Source organism: Hyaena hyaena, unplaced genomic scaffold, assembly GCF_003009895.1.
Source record: "Hyaena hyaena isolate Hyena2069 unplaced genomic scaffold, ASM300989v1 scaffold_8, whole genome shotgun sequence".
Lineage (NCBI taxonomy): Eukaryota > Metazoa > Chordata > Mammalia > Carnivora > Hyaenidae > Hyaena > Hyaena hyaena.
The window spans coordinates 4,952,054-4,966,833 of NW_024080640.1; the positions used below are offsets into that span (position 1 = coordinate 4,952,054).

The window sequence follows — 14,780 nt, forward strand, 5'->3', positions numbered from 1 at the left end:
AAGTTGTTGAACAGATACTAGGTAGCTCGCTGAATTGTCATGGCAGATGTCTCAGTGTGCCCCAGTGACACTGAATCCCTGATCCTGGACTGTGCTGGTATCCTTCTGGCTACCACGTGTTTCTCAGCATCACTAGCTTCTGATTCATGGCCTGGGAAAGAAGCATCTGATTGGGTCAGCTTGGGCGGTGTGTTCCGGCTTGTGTCCATCATTGTCATCACCCTTCCCACGCCATTTATGCTCCACCTCTTTCTGGCAGTTTCTTGTCCCAGGGTTAAATCCCCAGGGACTGCTCTACCCAGACTCCCTTGCTGTCAGGTTTCCATTTGGTTAGACCAGTGGCAGGCCAGGTGGAGACTGAGGGAGGAGCCAAAAGAGAAGTTTGGGTATTTCTACCCCCAGTTACTTCCTCTGACATGAGCACCTTGGTTCTGGCTGTAGGTGCATCTCAGATCTAGCTCTGCCTGAGTGGCAGCCTCGGGCACCGCTCCTACCACATCCTCACCTTGCCCCTTCCAGGCTGGCTTCCTGCTGTCGTGGGTCTCTGATTGCCTGGACCCTCTACCGTCTCCTTAGCCCCGCCCACATGACTACAGTCAGTCCCTACAGTAGCCTCTCTCCTAACCCCATCTGAGTGTGCCTTCTGTTCTTTATGCCCTGGCTGCAAAAGAAGCTGAGAGAGTAAGTATCTGGCATTTCGGCTTCTAGGTGGGAGGTGGGCTCTGCTTCCCTGCAAGGCTCATGAGGTGGGAGATTCCCTAAAATTAGGGAGAGGTAATGATGTACACTATCACCTGCTCAATACTGCGCAGAAGGTTTTCATTAGCTCAGTAAGGCAAGGCAAAGAAACAAAAGACGTAAATATTGACAATGAGCAGCAAAATTCTTCATTCACAGATGTAATAATTATATGCACAAATAATCCAAAAGACTCTGCAAATGATTGAAATTAGTAACTGGATTTAACAAGGATCAGTGTACACAGGTCAATATACAAAAATATCAGTTGAATTTCTTGATGCTAGCAACAAATAATTGGGCAATGAGGTTTTTTTCAATGCTACTTATAAGGAATGTAAAATGGTACAGCTGTTATGGAAAACAGTATGGAGGTTCCTCAAAAAATTAAAAATAGAATTACCATGTGATCCAGCAATCCCATTTCTTGGTATATACCCAACCGAACTGGAAACAGGATAGCAGAGATATTTTCACATCCAAGTTCATTGCAGCAGTGTTCATAATAGGCAGGAGGTGGAAATAACCTAAATGTCTATCGATGGATGAATGGATAAAGAAAATGTGGTATATACATACATTTGAATATTATTCTGCATTAAAAAAAAGAAGGAAATCATGTTATACACCACAGTACGGATGAACTTGGGGACATTATACTAAGTAAAATATGCCAGTCACAGAAAGACAAATACTGTATAGTTCTGCTGGTGAGGAACCCAGAGTAGTCAAATATATAGAAACAGAAAGTAGAAAGTAGTTACGCAGGACTGGGGTGAGGCCAAACGGGGTGTTGTTCATTGAGTTTAGAGGTTCAGTTGTGCAAGATGAGAAAGTTCTACATATCTGTTGCACAATATGCATGCAGTTAACACTTCTGTACTGTACTCTTGAAATATTTAAGGTAGTGGATTTCGTTAGGTGTTTCTTACCACAATAAAAAAAATGCTATTTACAGTAGCACTAAAAATATCAAATAGCAAGTAATAAACTCAACAAAAGATGTGTGAGACCTCTACACTGGAGATTGTGAAGCCCTGATGGAGAGATTGAAGACGAGCTTCTGAGAGTTTCCATAGTGCTGTAACAATTAAGACAGTGTGGTGTTGGCGCAGGAGAGACAAATAGATCAATGGGACAGAATAGAGAATCCAGAAATAGACCCACACGCATTCAGTCACAAGATTTACAACAAAGCCTCCACGGAAACTCAGTGGGGAAAAGAAGGCTTTTTTCAATAAATGGTACTGGAGCAATTAGATATCTGTAAGAGAAAAAAATGAGCTTTGTCCTCTGCCTCAGCACCATACACAAAAATTAATAGTTGGTAGATCATAGATCGAAATGTGAAAAATAAAACAGCAGAGTTCCTAGAAGAAAACAAAGGGCAACAAACAATTGTTCATGACCTTGGGGTATGCAAAACTTTCTCAGACAGCACACAGAAATACTAATCATAAAAGAGCAGAGTGATACATTGGACTACATTAAAATAAGATCTTGTTTTTTTCCCCATCAAAAAATCATTTAGGAAGTGAATAGGTAAGTCGTGAGGTCATGGACTAGAAGAAGATATTCAGAGTATCTCCAACAAAGAATCGATTTTTTTGCGGGCACTGAGGTGGCTCTGTTGGTTAAGCATCCAATTCTTGGTTTCGGCTCCGGTCATGATCTCTCGGTTCATGGGATTGAGCCCTGAGTTGGGCTCTGGACTGATAGTGTGAAGCCTGTTTGAGGTTCTCTCTCTGCCCCTCCCCTGCTAACAGTCTCTCTTTCTGTCTCTCAAAATGAATAAACATTAAAAAAATGAATCTGATATTTTTAAATGTTTATTTGTTTTTCAAAGAGAGAGAGCAGGAGCAGGGGAGGGGCAGAGGGGGGAGCAGAGGATCTAAAATGGGCTCTGTGCTGAAAACGGTGAGCTGGATGTGGGGTTTGAACTCATGAACTGTGAGATTATGACCTGAGCCAAAGTCAGACACTCAACTGACTGCACCACCCAAGTACCCCAAGAATCTCATTTTTTTAAGGGCAAAAGAGTTAACAGGTACTTTACGAAAGAGGATATCCTGATGGCCAATGATCATATGAAAAGGTCGTCAACATTATTATTCATCCGAGGAGTGCAGTTAGAACCGCAGAGATACCATTGTTACCCACCAGTTTGGCAAACAGAAGAAAAGCAGAACCATGCCTTGTGAAGATGTGGGGTGACCTGAATTCTCAGACACTTCTGATGGAAGTATGAATTTGCTCAATTACTTTGGAAAACAATTTGGCTGTGTCTGCTTAAAACCCAAACATGGCCTGTTCTGTGATCCAGCAATGTAGACATTCATCTGAAAGCAATGAAATATGTGTGTCCCCTCCAAAGTCACACAAGAATATTCCCAGCATCAGTGAAATACAATACTGCGATAAGAAAGAACCAGATACCAGGCCACAGCACGGATGAATTCACAGACATTGTACTGAGTGAAAGAAGTAAAAAAAAAAAAAAAAGTGTATACACTGTTTGACCTCATTTTTATGAAGTTAATGTAAAACTAGTTTATGGTGATAAAGATCAGAATAGTAAATAATTCAGGGGGTGGGGAAAGTTAGGATCGACTAGGAAAAAGCATGAGGGAACGTTCTGGATGTGTTCTATATCTTCATCTGTTTGGTATACAAGTGCAAAAATTCGTAGAGCTATACTCAATATTTGTGTAATTACCTACAAAGCATGTACCTTAATTTTTTAAAAGAAGAAAGGGGCTCAGGGGTCAGGTAGAAAAATGATGGATGGTCACCCAGGGGATGCAAACGGCAATCACTGTTCCAGTAGAAGGCATGGGGAAAGTGGTGGGGACCTTTGGGGTATCCCAGGGCGGTGCAGACTCAGTCAGAGCCCCTCTGAGTGACCCCTGGCTTGGGCCATCAGATCCCATGCTGGAATCCAGAGATTCAGGGCGGATGGAAAGCCTCTCGCGGTTGGATGATCAAGCCCAGGATTCTGGGCACTTCCTGGCATGACAGCTGCTTCTCTCTTGCATTGGCTCAAGTTCAGGTGCAGAGGTTTCTGCGGTATTCCCCAGTGAAGCCCCACCCTCCACCCTCCAGCCCCAGGCATGCTTGAGTGCAGGCCAAAGCAGGACTGGGTCAGCAGGCTTGGTCAGAGATGCCCTTGGATTAGGGGAGACCCTGGGTGGCGTCCTGCATCTCCTTGGGGTTCCAGGCCAGGGGGTATTCAAAGTGTGGTCTGTTACTGAGTCTGTCCACAAACCGATACTCACCCATGATGATCTAGCATGGACATGGAGAGTAGGCACCGAGAAACTCTATAGCTATTCTAGCACTCTCGGGCCTATTGAATTTACATTATAACATTGGGGCTTGTATGTTGTATATCTTTTTTGGTTTGCGTTTCATTTTTCTAATTTGTGCTCATCGTATTTTTGAAAAGCATAGGACTGTGATGAATTGGAAATGTTTACAAAGAGAAACTGGTCTTTCATCACAGGTGGCTTGAGGAGTATTTTCTTCAATGCTCAAAGGGCGTGTCCTAACAGAACATATGGAAGAGCTCAGGTTGGGTCCCTGGTACGTCAGGGGCTGCTGCTGCCTGCACTTGGCAATTTTTAGAGACATTGAGCAAAACAGCCTAATTGAAGTTTCCATAGTTACCAGCCACCACCGTGGAGAACATGAGCAGATCTTAAAGGGGAAAAGCAGGCAGACGCGCAAGTCAGAAAGGTGGGGAGGAGGTGTCTGGGCCGGAGAGCGCGGCCACGACAGCTGCAGCCGTGAGCTGTCATCTCCATCCCAGGGGCAGATGCCTGGGGGCCCAGCGAGGGCACATCACCCACTGCGGCTTTCTGTGAAGGACACCGAGGCGTTTAGCACAGCTGGAGGGATGCCTTACTACCCTTCCGGCATCCCACTCTGGCCCTGAACCTGTCCCAGCTCCAGGAAAGTCACCCTCTTTCTCTGCTGTGCAACCCACCGTCTGCAGGGCTCCACACCCCAGACAGAGTCGGCGATAAGGGAAAGATGGCAGGAAGGTACCAGCTCCACACACCACCCCCCCTTTCCTGCTCAGGCTGGGGGTGAGACAAGCCTCGGTTTCACTATTGCTGATTGGGGTCAGTGCTACCAACCAGCCAGCCACCTCACGGATTCATTCACTTGCTCATTCCTTCATTCATTCACTCAACAAACATTTCTAGAGTGCTTGCTTGGGGCCAGCACGGTTCCAGATGCTGAAGATAGAGCAGAACCCAGCCAGAGAAAGTCCTTGCCTTCATGAGGCTTGTACTCTCACGAGAGAGGTGGACAATAAAGGCACAGGCATAAACTATAATGTCAGGTAATGATCCATTCCATTGGCCCAAGGGTGTGCACAGGGCCAGGAAGGGCTGTGGCGAGGGTAGAAAATTCACACCCAGTCTTTAGTGCTTGAAGGGATCTGAAGGGCTAAGACACAGCCACATTGGCCATGTGACTCACAGCATCACTAGCAAGCGCCTCATAAACCAGGGCTCAATAGATGCTTGTCAACCAAATCCGTGGAACCATGGGAATTAACACTTTGTAAGTGCCTCTGGGCCACATCTGCACGTCCCTGGACGTGCCCTTCATACCCATTTGGGGGGTTAGGTGTGACGGGTTCCATCCAGGAGCCCGCCAAGGCCTCCAGCCACTAGACGGCGCTGTTGCCACTCCTGAGCCCTGCGGTAGGAAGTTCGAAGCCAAGAGAAGGAAGGACCCTTGTAGCCTTAGGAAAATATTTGGGTTATATGAAATACGAAGCAGTCCCGCCTCATAATTACAGGGTCATAAATCACTCTGGGGGAAAAAAGGGGCCAGGGGAAGGGGAGACGTGGGACGTGAGTTTACGATCTCTCCAGAAGCCCTTGGTGGAATTACAGCCTCATAACTCACTGGGGCCTGCGCTTTCGGCCAGCCTGGCCTGAGCTCTTACTCCGGGCCGCAATCAGGGTGTCAGCGATAGGAGGTTCCCTTGGCGGAGGCTTCATGCAGGCCCTTTAGGCTCTCTGAGGACTATGAGGGGCTGGCCTCACTGGGTGCTGGCAGCTGGGCTCAGTGTTAGAGATTCCATCAAAGTGTGTTCTAAGGACCCAACACCAGATGGAAGGGGTTGGGGGCTGGGTGGGGCGGCAATGATAGTCTGCAAAGGGCTTTGGGACCACAGAGCAAGGACTCTGGATCTCTCATCAGATGGGGTGGAGCGGCATGAGGGTGCCCTGCTTCTCCCTTGTCTGGGCCGTGTGTGCAGTTGGCCCTTTTACAAGATGGAGACCACCGGCCTCTCCTCAGGCAGCAAACACAGAGCAGGGCTGCAGGCGAGCTCACAGACCAAGAGCAGACCATTTGCTGAGGGAGGTGGCAGTGACCTTCCTTCAGCTGAGAAGATGTGCGTGGGAGGAGGGGGTGGCTGTCATGTGCGTAGCCTCCCCTGGCTTTAGCTGCAGCCTCTGTCACACTCAGGGTGTGACTCAGGGTGGAAACAAAGGCAGTGGGGGGTGGGGGGCGCAAGCAGGTTTCAATGGCAAGTCAGTGATGCGTGTTAAAAAATAGCTACTTTTCTTGAGGTGGGGTTACTATGTGTCAGACATTGTGTACATAATCACACTTAATTCTCACAACTCTCTCACAAATTATTTCCATTTCACAGATGAAGGGAATAAGGCATAGAGACAGATGTAAATCAACTTGTCGAAAGTTTCACACACACACACACACACACACACACACACACACACACACCCCACTGAGTATGGTATTGGAAAGTTGAGCCCGATTCCTCTGTAATTATTGTGCATCCCGCCAGGAGGCCTGACAGTGTCTCATCCCCGTGAATGGCAGTCCCTAAGTCTGAGTTAAAGTCCCATTCAAATTCTATTCTCCCCGCCCTGCTTTATTTCACAGTTGCCGTCCAGGCCCCATCTTTGCTCATTTTCTCGCAACGTCCTTTGTACTTCCAGTGCTGTGGGGAGAATCAGTCAAGCCATCGATGGGAGAGAGACTTTGTTTAATGTTTGTTAGAACACAGCACAGTCACTAAGAGCATAGGCTTTAGAGGCAGAGAAACCTAGGCTCACACGTCAACTCTGTGACCTCTTGTTACTCGCTGTTTCGGGGACTGAAGTGGCTAATGCTATGAGCCTCAGTGTACTCATCTATAAAATGGGCATAGTAGTGGCAACTACTACATAAGGCTGGGTCCAGAGAATTGCCTGAATAATTTCACTTTTTAAAAAATAATTTCATTTTATGAAATCGTCTCTCTGAGGAAGTCTTTGTGGCCTGGAAAGGGATGACCCTCTGTCACCAGGCATTGAATCAGGGTTACAGCCCCAACTGACTCTTGTATTCTCTTCTCTACTCCAAGCATCTTATCAGCACTACCTTTCTTTCTTTTTAAAAATGTTTTATTTTTGAGAGAGAGAGCGAGAGAGAGAGAGCATGCACACACAAGTGGAGGAGGGGCAGAGAGAGGGGATAGAGGATCTGAGGTAGGCTCCATGCTGACAGCAGAGAGCCTGAGGTGGGGCTTGAACCCACAAACTACAAGACCATGAACTGAGCCGAAGTCGGATGCTTAACTGACTGAGCCACCCAAGTGCCCCTTAGCCCTACCTTTCTTAAAGTCAATTTTTAAAAATTTCTTACTCTTAATTAACTTATTTTAAAATATAATTTATTGTCAAATTGGCTTCCATACAACACCCAGTGCTCATCCCAACAAGTGATTTTTTTAAATTGATAGGATACAGAAGACTTTGGTCTTTTTGAAACCTCCTCTTCAGGATCAGTTTGGTTGCATTACATGATCTTGAAGTCTCATATTTTAGAGAAAACAGTGGGCATTTATCTTATTCCCATGTATCCAGTGTTCAGCTCAGAATAAAAGAAATGCAAAACCTGGCCCACTCATTGAGATGAGGAAGTAGAAATGAAGGTGAAATTTTTAGGGAATAAAATGATTGGGTACATATCAGCATTGATCTGTTAAAATACGGTGCTGAGTGGCGCATTTGAGGCAATTAGAGCTACAAGCATCCGGGATAAGGTGCTAATTGTGCAGTGCGCAGAGAAAGGCGGAAGGTGCCAGAAAGGTTAAATTAGCAACAGTCCCTCTGAAAAGTCACCTGCAAGTCTGATGAGTCACGGAGCTAGTGGGCGAGTCCAGCCCTCCACCGCCATCAGGGTCTCCTGTTGCTTGGAGGCTCTTTGCGTATCTCACACGTGTGACAACTTTCAAGGTGGAATAAAACTTGGTTTTGTGGTGAATAATGGAAAGGAGGTACAAAGGCAGCACCTGTAGCTGGTGATGGAACTAGTAGAAAAGTGAAGAGGTAGAAGAAAAGCGAGGGCTCTTACCGAGAAAATACTTTTTGAAATGACTTTAATCTTGCTTTTATGGAATTATTAAGGGCTTTAAAGGGCTCTGTATGGTGCTGTCGACTTCCTCGTGTTCCACCTTGTACCCTCTTGACCCACCTTTCAACCCCAGCTGTTGTCACAGCAACGAGGTGACTTTGCACAGTAGCCTGACAGCACCTGCTTTAGGGACAGACACTGCATCCACCCGGCGTTCTTCTTGAGCGCTCCTCTGCTCTCATCCCTGGGGTCACTGGGAGGGGAACACATGCACCCATTCTTCCAGGTGCAGACCTTGGGGTCTGCAGGAATAAGCAGCCCCCCAGCGGCCTCTGAGCAGCGGGGGATGGGAGCCAGTGGACACAGTCTGTTCTGAGGGCGGCCAGGGAGATAGTCTTGCTGCCCACAGCGGGGCCGGGCTTGATGACACCCCGTTGAACTGGCTTGTCCTCATCCCCTACGTCCACCTCTGTTCCTCAGGACCACTTCCCCAAATAAGCCACCTGCTCACAAGCCCTTGTCTCAAGCTCTGCTTTTGTGGGAACCGCGGGCACTTATCATTTTTAATTATTCATGTCTGTACTTTATTGGGAAACTTTTATCTCGACTTGCATTTCAGGATTTGGCCGTTTGCAAGATCCTTGCGCTGACTTGACTCTCTCTATTCATCTCATTCACAAACATTTTCAGAGTGACTACCAGATGCTGTCCCACAAGCTGGGGCCAGAGAGAGACCGTGTGGGCTCTTCCTCAAGAAGGCTGTCACTCAGTACCAAAAAAACTACCATCCACTAAAATCTTGCAAAGTGTCAGGGCTTGCTGTAAGTGCTTTGTAATCCTTGCCTCACTTGATCTTCTGTGAGGAAGGTGTTATTTTTTTCTCATCCTTATAGGTGAGAACACCAAGATTTGGAGCCGGTTAGGAACTCACCCAGAGTAACACTTCTGGACGAGGGTAGGCAGGGTCTCACTATTACTCTGTGCACAGACCGTGTGCAGGCTGCAAATGGGTGGGGGGTGGGGGGTTAGGAAGGGGATTGAAGTCACAGCAGTGTGGATGGTGTGCTCTCCCAGTTCTGAGTCAGTGGCATATTAGCCTGTGTGACCCGCAGAGGCAAACTACAGAGTTTCAAAGAAATGAAAGTTTCCAAAAATGAGAATCATTGTGGAGTTGGGGGCAGTGCAGGCTGGCACTCAAGGGAGTGGGGGTCTGGTCCTTTCAGTGCAGGAAACAGGATGTGCTCTAGGTGAATGGGGTGAAGAGTGCATCCCTGGTGCCTTGCCAGCTTCCCACTCCTCCCCCCCCCCCCCCCCCCATAACACACAGGCTTGATCAGGAAATGGCTGGGGACTTGGAAGATGGGGAAGCAAGCAGTGCTCCAGCTCTGTGCTCCACTGTGGAACAAGGGCAGGAAGGGCCCTCTTCGGTTGGGGGGCGTGTGTTGCTCCCCTGCCTGCATTTTAGAGGGGCCATCGGGCCTTCGTATTGGGCAGCAGCAGGTGCTGCTGAGAAAAGCCAGCATCTGTGTGTGGATGGGCCTTCCTAGGCACCATGAGACAGTGTTCTTTGTGGCCTCCTAAGTGTGGCTTGCCATCTTGGGTGGGACTTGTGTTGAGAACATGGTCTGTGCCTCCTAGTAAGGACAAGCTCTCTGCTTTCCTGGAAGTGATGAAAACCACTGATGAAAATCCAAGTACAGTAAAACCTTGGTTTGTGAGCATAATTCATTCTGGAAACCTGCTTGTAAGCCAAAGCACTTGTATATCAAAGCGAATTTCCAGAACCATTGGCTCAGTTGTGATCATGTGATGTTCGGCATCACTTACTCCTCGTATTGCAAGACAAAACTGATTAGAAATGTTTGCTCCTCTTGCAGAACCCTTGCACAAGTTACTCAGAATCCAAGGTTTCACTGTATATAGAAAGTTATAGGTCATGTTTTACAATGAACTTGGTTGGATTCATCCATACATGGCAAATAACAGCTTCTTAGGGCAGTGTGGGGTGTGAGTGCTGTGACCTCTACCTGAGGCTGAAAAACTTTCACTTGGGCAGCCTGCCGTTCTGGGGATGGGAAGCCATCATGCCCACTCCAGGAGGGAAGACAGACATTGTTGAACAGTGACACGATCTACCCACTATCCCTACGCACGGCCCAACCTCATGCACCTGCCTCACCTTTAGCTCATACTCCCTGCAGCCCTGCAGGCTTGGTTCAAGGTGGGACTTTTGTTAAAAGGAAAGCAGGACAGGTCTGGAGGAAGACATTGGTGTGGAAGTGACCCACCCCTGTTCTGCTCTGCCGGTAGCCACTCTCCCAACCCCGGGAGAGGTCTTGACCACAACGCCTGGCTCTCTTCACCTACAAAAGATAAGTCACTGGCTGAAATTGAAGGAATTCGTTTCCTAGAGATAAAATATTCATGGAGGGGATGTGGTCTGATGTGGAAAATAATAGAGGCATAGTGGTTGGGCGGGGAGATGACCGAGTGACCAACTTCGGGGCTGACTGCTTTCTGCCAGTCCTGCCACCCCTGTCCCTCCCGCCACCCATTCATGAGTTGCTGAACACTCACTTGCCCTGTGCTGGACACTTGCTAAGCTTGGGTAGCATACATTCAGCTGATATGGTCTCTGCCTTCGACAGTCTTACAGTCTAACAATCAAAGTACATGTCCCTTTCCATAAGCTGTTAGATACTTTTTGGCAATTAATCTATAAGGCACTGTTACAGAATGAATTGTGCCCCCCCGGCCTACCCAGATTCAGGCCTCACCCCCATTGTGACTGAATTTTTGGGTAGGGCCTCTAAGGAGGTAATTAAGGTTAAGGGAGGCCCCAGAGGGGGGTTCTAACCTGATAGGACTGGTGTCCTTATGAGAAGAGACCGCGGGGGTCTCTCCATGCACCCACCAGGAAAGGCTATGTGAAGACACAGAGGGTAGTTCTCTGCAAGCCTGGAAGAGAGATCTCACTAAAAGCCAGTCCTGGCATGCTAATCTTGGACTTCCAGCCTTTGGAACTGTGAGAAAATAAATGCCGGTGGTTTAAGCCCCCTCCCCCTCCCAGTTTTCTGTTACAGCAGCCTGAGCCGAGGAATATAGCATCTATTCTCAATTTGTTATTGAGGCCCCGGGCTGGATCCCCTCTGTTGTTTGTACAGTATCATTTTTATGACTGATAACAATACCGCATGCATGTGTCACCCTTCGTGGTGCTCAGGGTCTTTTTCACTTTGGTTATCTAAATCGGCCTCCCCCACAGTCTCCTGGGGATCATAGAGCAGTTAGAAGTGTCTTCAGGTCATGGATAAGGAAGCCAAATCACAGAGAAGTGGTCTGCTCAAGGTCAATGGTGGTTGCTTGTGGTAGAGTATGAGATCACACAGGTAAAGGCATCTGCGGACATGGCAGGAACTTGATCGGGTGTGGAATCTGACTTGAACTTTCACACTGAGCCCATCGTCCCTACCGCAGCCTGCTTCACGGTTTAGGACAAGGGAGAAATCTACTTTCCGTGTCAGTTGGAACTCTTGAAAAAAACAAAAATCACCACTCTGATCTCAGTCCAGGCAGTCTGTGCTGGTCTTAGGGTCGCTAATTCTGGCTTTCCCTCCTAGCTGTCACCTGTTGCCTCATTGTCCCAAGGTTGAAGGTGCCTGGCATTGGTCACTGGCTATAGGATGTGTCTTCCAGAGGTGATCGTGTCTGGGTCTCACTGTGGAGCCGTGCTGGCCCCTTAGCAGCTCCCTCTTACCTCAGCAGTGGGGTCTCTTCTGGAAGGTGGGAGAGTCTGTGAGGCAAGCCAGGACTTGCGGACTTTGCACCAAGTCAGAGGTCCCGTGTTGGTGAACTCCCGCACTCACACTCGGGGGGCTCTGCTTTGAAGGCTGGAGGAGCCCAGGGGCTGGGGGTGGGGGGTGGGGCCGGGGCAGCAGGGCGATGGGGAGGGCAGGACTTGCTGTTGGGTGCCTGGGGTCTGTCTGTCTTCTCCCACCCTCTCTCCCACCTCTCTTCCTCTTCCTCACGTGCTCTCCGTCCTTACATGTTTCTTTCCCTTCCTCATCCCACTTCCTTCCTGTTCTCTGGTTTTCAGTGGGAATAATAAGAACATTGGAGACGTGGAGCTCAACCTCCCCCGTCTGCTGACCCGAGTGAGGCTCAGAGGGGCAGAAGCATCTGCCCAAGGGCGGCCAGAGTCCCCGGGCCCAGGCCGGGGCTCACACTGGCCCGTCTGCTTGCGCTGCCCTTGCCCCCTTGCACTGCCACCTGGAGGCCAGCCTGGACCGTAGATGGACAGGGTGGCGGGCAGACGGCCACTTCTTCCCTGCTCCCTGCCCCCACTGCCACGCTTCCCATTCTCTTTCTCTCTCTGTCCTACTTCTACACCAGGGGCACAATTGGGGTCAAGATGTCTACCCTCTATCAGAATGCTCGGGGACAGAGACACTGATACAATCACTTATGGGAGGGCGCAGTTTGCTGCGACTTAAAGCAGGGATGGCAACTGGCCTTCTCTCCGGGACCGACTCTAGCGGGTTAGTTGTGCGCGGGCCTGGAGGGCTGTGTTGAGAGGGGCTCAGAGGCTGATCCAGCTTCATGCGGAAGTGGTGTGTGCTGACTCCACCGGCGGGAGGCATGCTTGCTCTCTCCCTCGCTGGGGGCACCATCATCTCCAGACACCTCTGCTTTGTACCCGAAGACAGAGCCTTAAGTGAGAGAATTCACCTCTGGTGGTTGAGTGTAGACATCATGGAGCTGGAGAGAGACGCTTCCACATCTGTGCACTGTGGAGGCCTATTTATGGCCAGTGTTCCCTTCTCCCCTCTCCCTGCCCCCTCCTCGCCCCCTCCCCACCCCCTCCCCACCCCCTCCTAGCCAGCCACATGAAGAAGGACCCAAATCCCAAACTGCATTTTTATTATTTTTTAATAAACTTTATTCTATATTACAAATAGGTTTTTTTTTTGTTCTGAACTGCAAAATAGGAATGCCTTATATTTACATACACAGGTATACAATTAATTATAACAAAGGTACAGAAGCTTGCCTTTACCAAGTTACAACTGGGCTCCAATTTAAATAGCATAGGTTTCCTTTTTAAAAACTTTATTTTTTAAATCTTTTTTTAAATCTTACTAGGATACTCTTTTAAAAATCAAAACCAGAAGACCCTCTTCCTCTGATAGAGTTGGTCCACCTATCTGTGAGGCTCATTGTAACACTGTTGTCTAAAGATATGTTTTGCTTTGTTCTAACAAAGGGTCTGTGTTCAAGGTGAGAGCTTTATGGAAACAGAGGTGGGGCGGGGCTGGAAGGGGGAGACCCGGGGCAGGAATGACCCGCCCCACCTCCTTCAACAGCCTCTCTCTGAGACTCAGCGGCCTCTGCCTGTCCCTCAAACCACCCATTCATCCTTTCCCGTTTCCCCTCTTGCCTCTAATATTTGACTTGACTCTGGGTTGTGTGCCCAGCGGCCAGACCCCACGTCCCCTGCACCTCAGGGAGCCATTCTCTGTTGGCCGTACCCTGGGGTTGCTGGTTACTATGGTGACTCGGCAGGACCCTGCTAGAAGCGACAGGCTGGGCCTTACCAGCTAAGGTGGGGAGGAGGCCAGCTGTACCCAGTCCCTCCTGTCCATCTCAGGGCCTGAGGGCTTGTTCTTGGTCAACGTAGCCATCACACGACTAAGCAAGGACCTCAGGCCTTGGGAACACCAGACCCAGGCAAGGAGTGACGGAGGGGAGGGCCATCTACTCTAAAACACAAAGTCATTGGTTTCCAAATGGAAACAAGATTCTCTGAGGTAAACTAGCTTTTCTTTTTAAAGAACGGAAGGTTTAACGAGCCAACAGCTGGGGAGAACATCAGGGAAGGGAGAAGAAGGAGAACACACGAGACACGTACCCCATCCTGGTCATGGGCCTGAATCGCATTCAGCAGTCCTGTCTGGTAAGCGGTCTCGCTTTGTTAAGTGTCCTTTGCATCGCTCTTTAGCTGTATCCTCTGTTTTGAATTCCACTCTTGGAAGGGAGCCCTTCCAAAATGTGCTTGAGTCGTAAGATCAAAGATACTAACAAAAGATGTTCTAATTCCAGATTAAAAAAAAACAAAAAACAAAAAGTGGTGGAAGATGAGCTTCACAGACCGTGTCTGTTTGCCCGAGCATTTGCATTCTCAGGGGACGAGACTTGATGCCTCCATGACCAGTCCTTAACAGGGTGTCCCTACGGGTTGAGGTAAGCTGATGGGAACCGCACAGGACTCAGCCACACCAGGGGAAGCCCAGAGAGCCAAGACCAGACAAAGCGAAAGGGGGTGAGGAAAAGGGAAGGTGGGGTGGACCCAACTGAGGGTACAGAGCCCCCCCGCCCCCACCTCACTGGCTCTGCCAATACAGACAGAAGCCTCTTTTCGTGTATTAGGGCTTTTGTTTCATTTAGCTTTGCTCTGAGGAAGTCACCAGTCTACTCAAGGAATTTAACCGAGACTCTAATGAGTATGATACTTTTACAACCAAACGAATCCTGTATATTTTATAAAGTTGAATACTCCCCCTACTAAAAAAAAAAAAAAAAAAAAAAAAACCTACAATTTTATTGGGGAGCAAAGATTTATAGTTTAAAAAAAAGGTCTCTCTTGAAAGTCTCAAACT

At 48.5% G+C, this 14,780-nt stretch overlaps 1 long non-coding RNA gene across 2 annotated transcripts in view; it reads left to right on the forward strand.

Annotated features, from left to right (window-relative positions):
* LOC120238716 overlaps positions 1 to 14,013 on the forward strand; it is a 232,792-nt gene extending 218,779 nt beyond the window's left edge. For both annotated transcript variants that reach the window (XR_005530293.1, XR_005530298.1), the window contains exon 4: positions 13,956 to 14,013. This is a non-coding gene — a long non-coding RNA (uncharacterized LOC120238716). The remainder of the gene's footprint in view (positions 1 to 13,955) is intronic.
* The last annotated feature ends 767 nt before the right edge of the window (positions 14,014 to 14,780 follow it).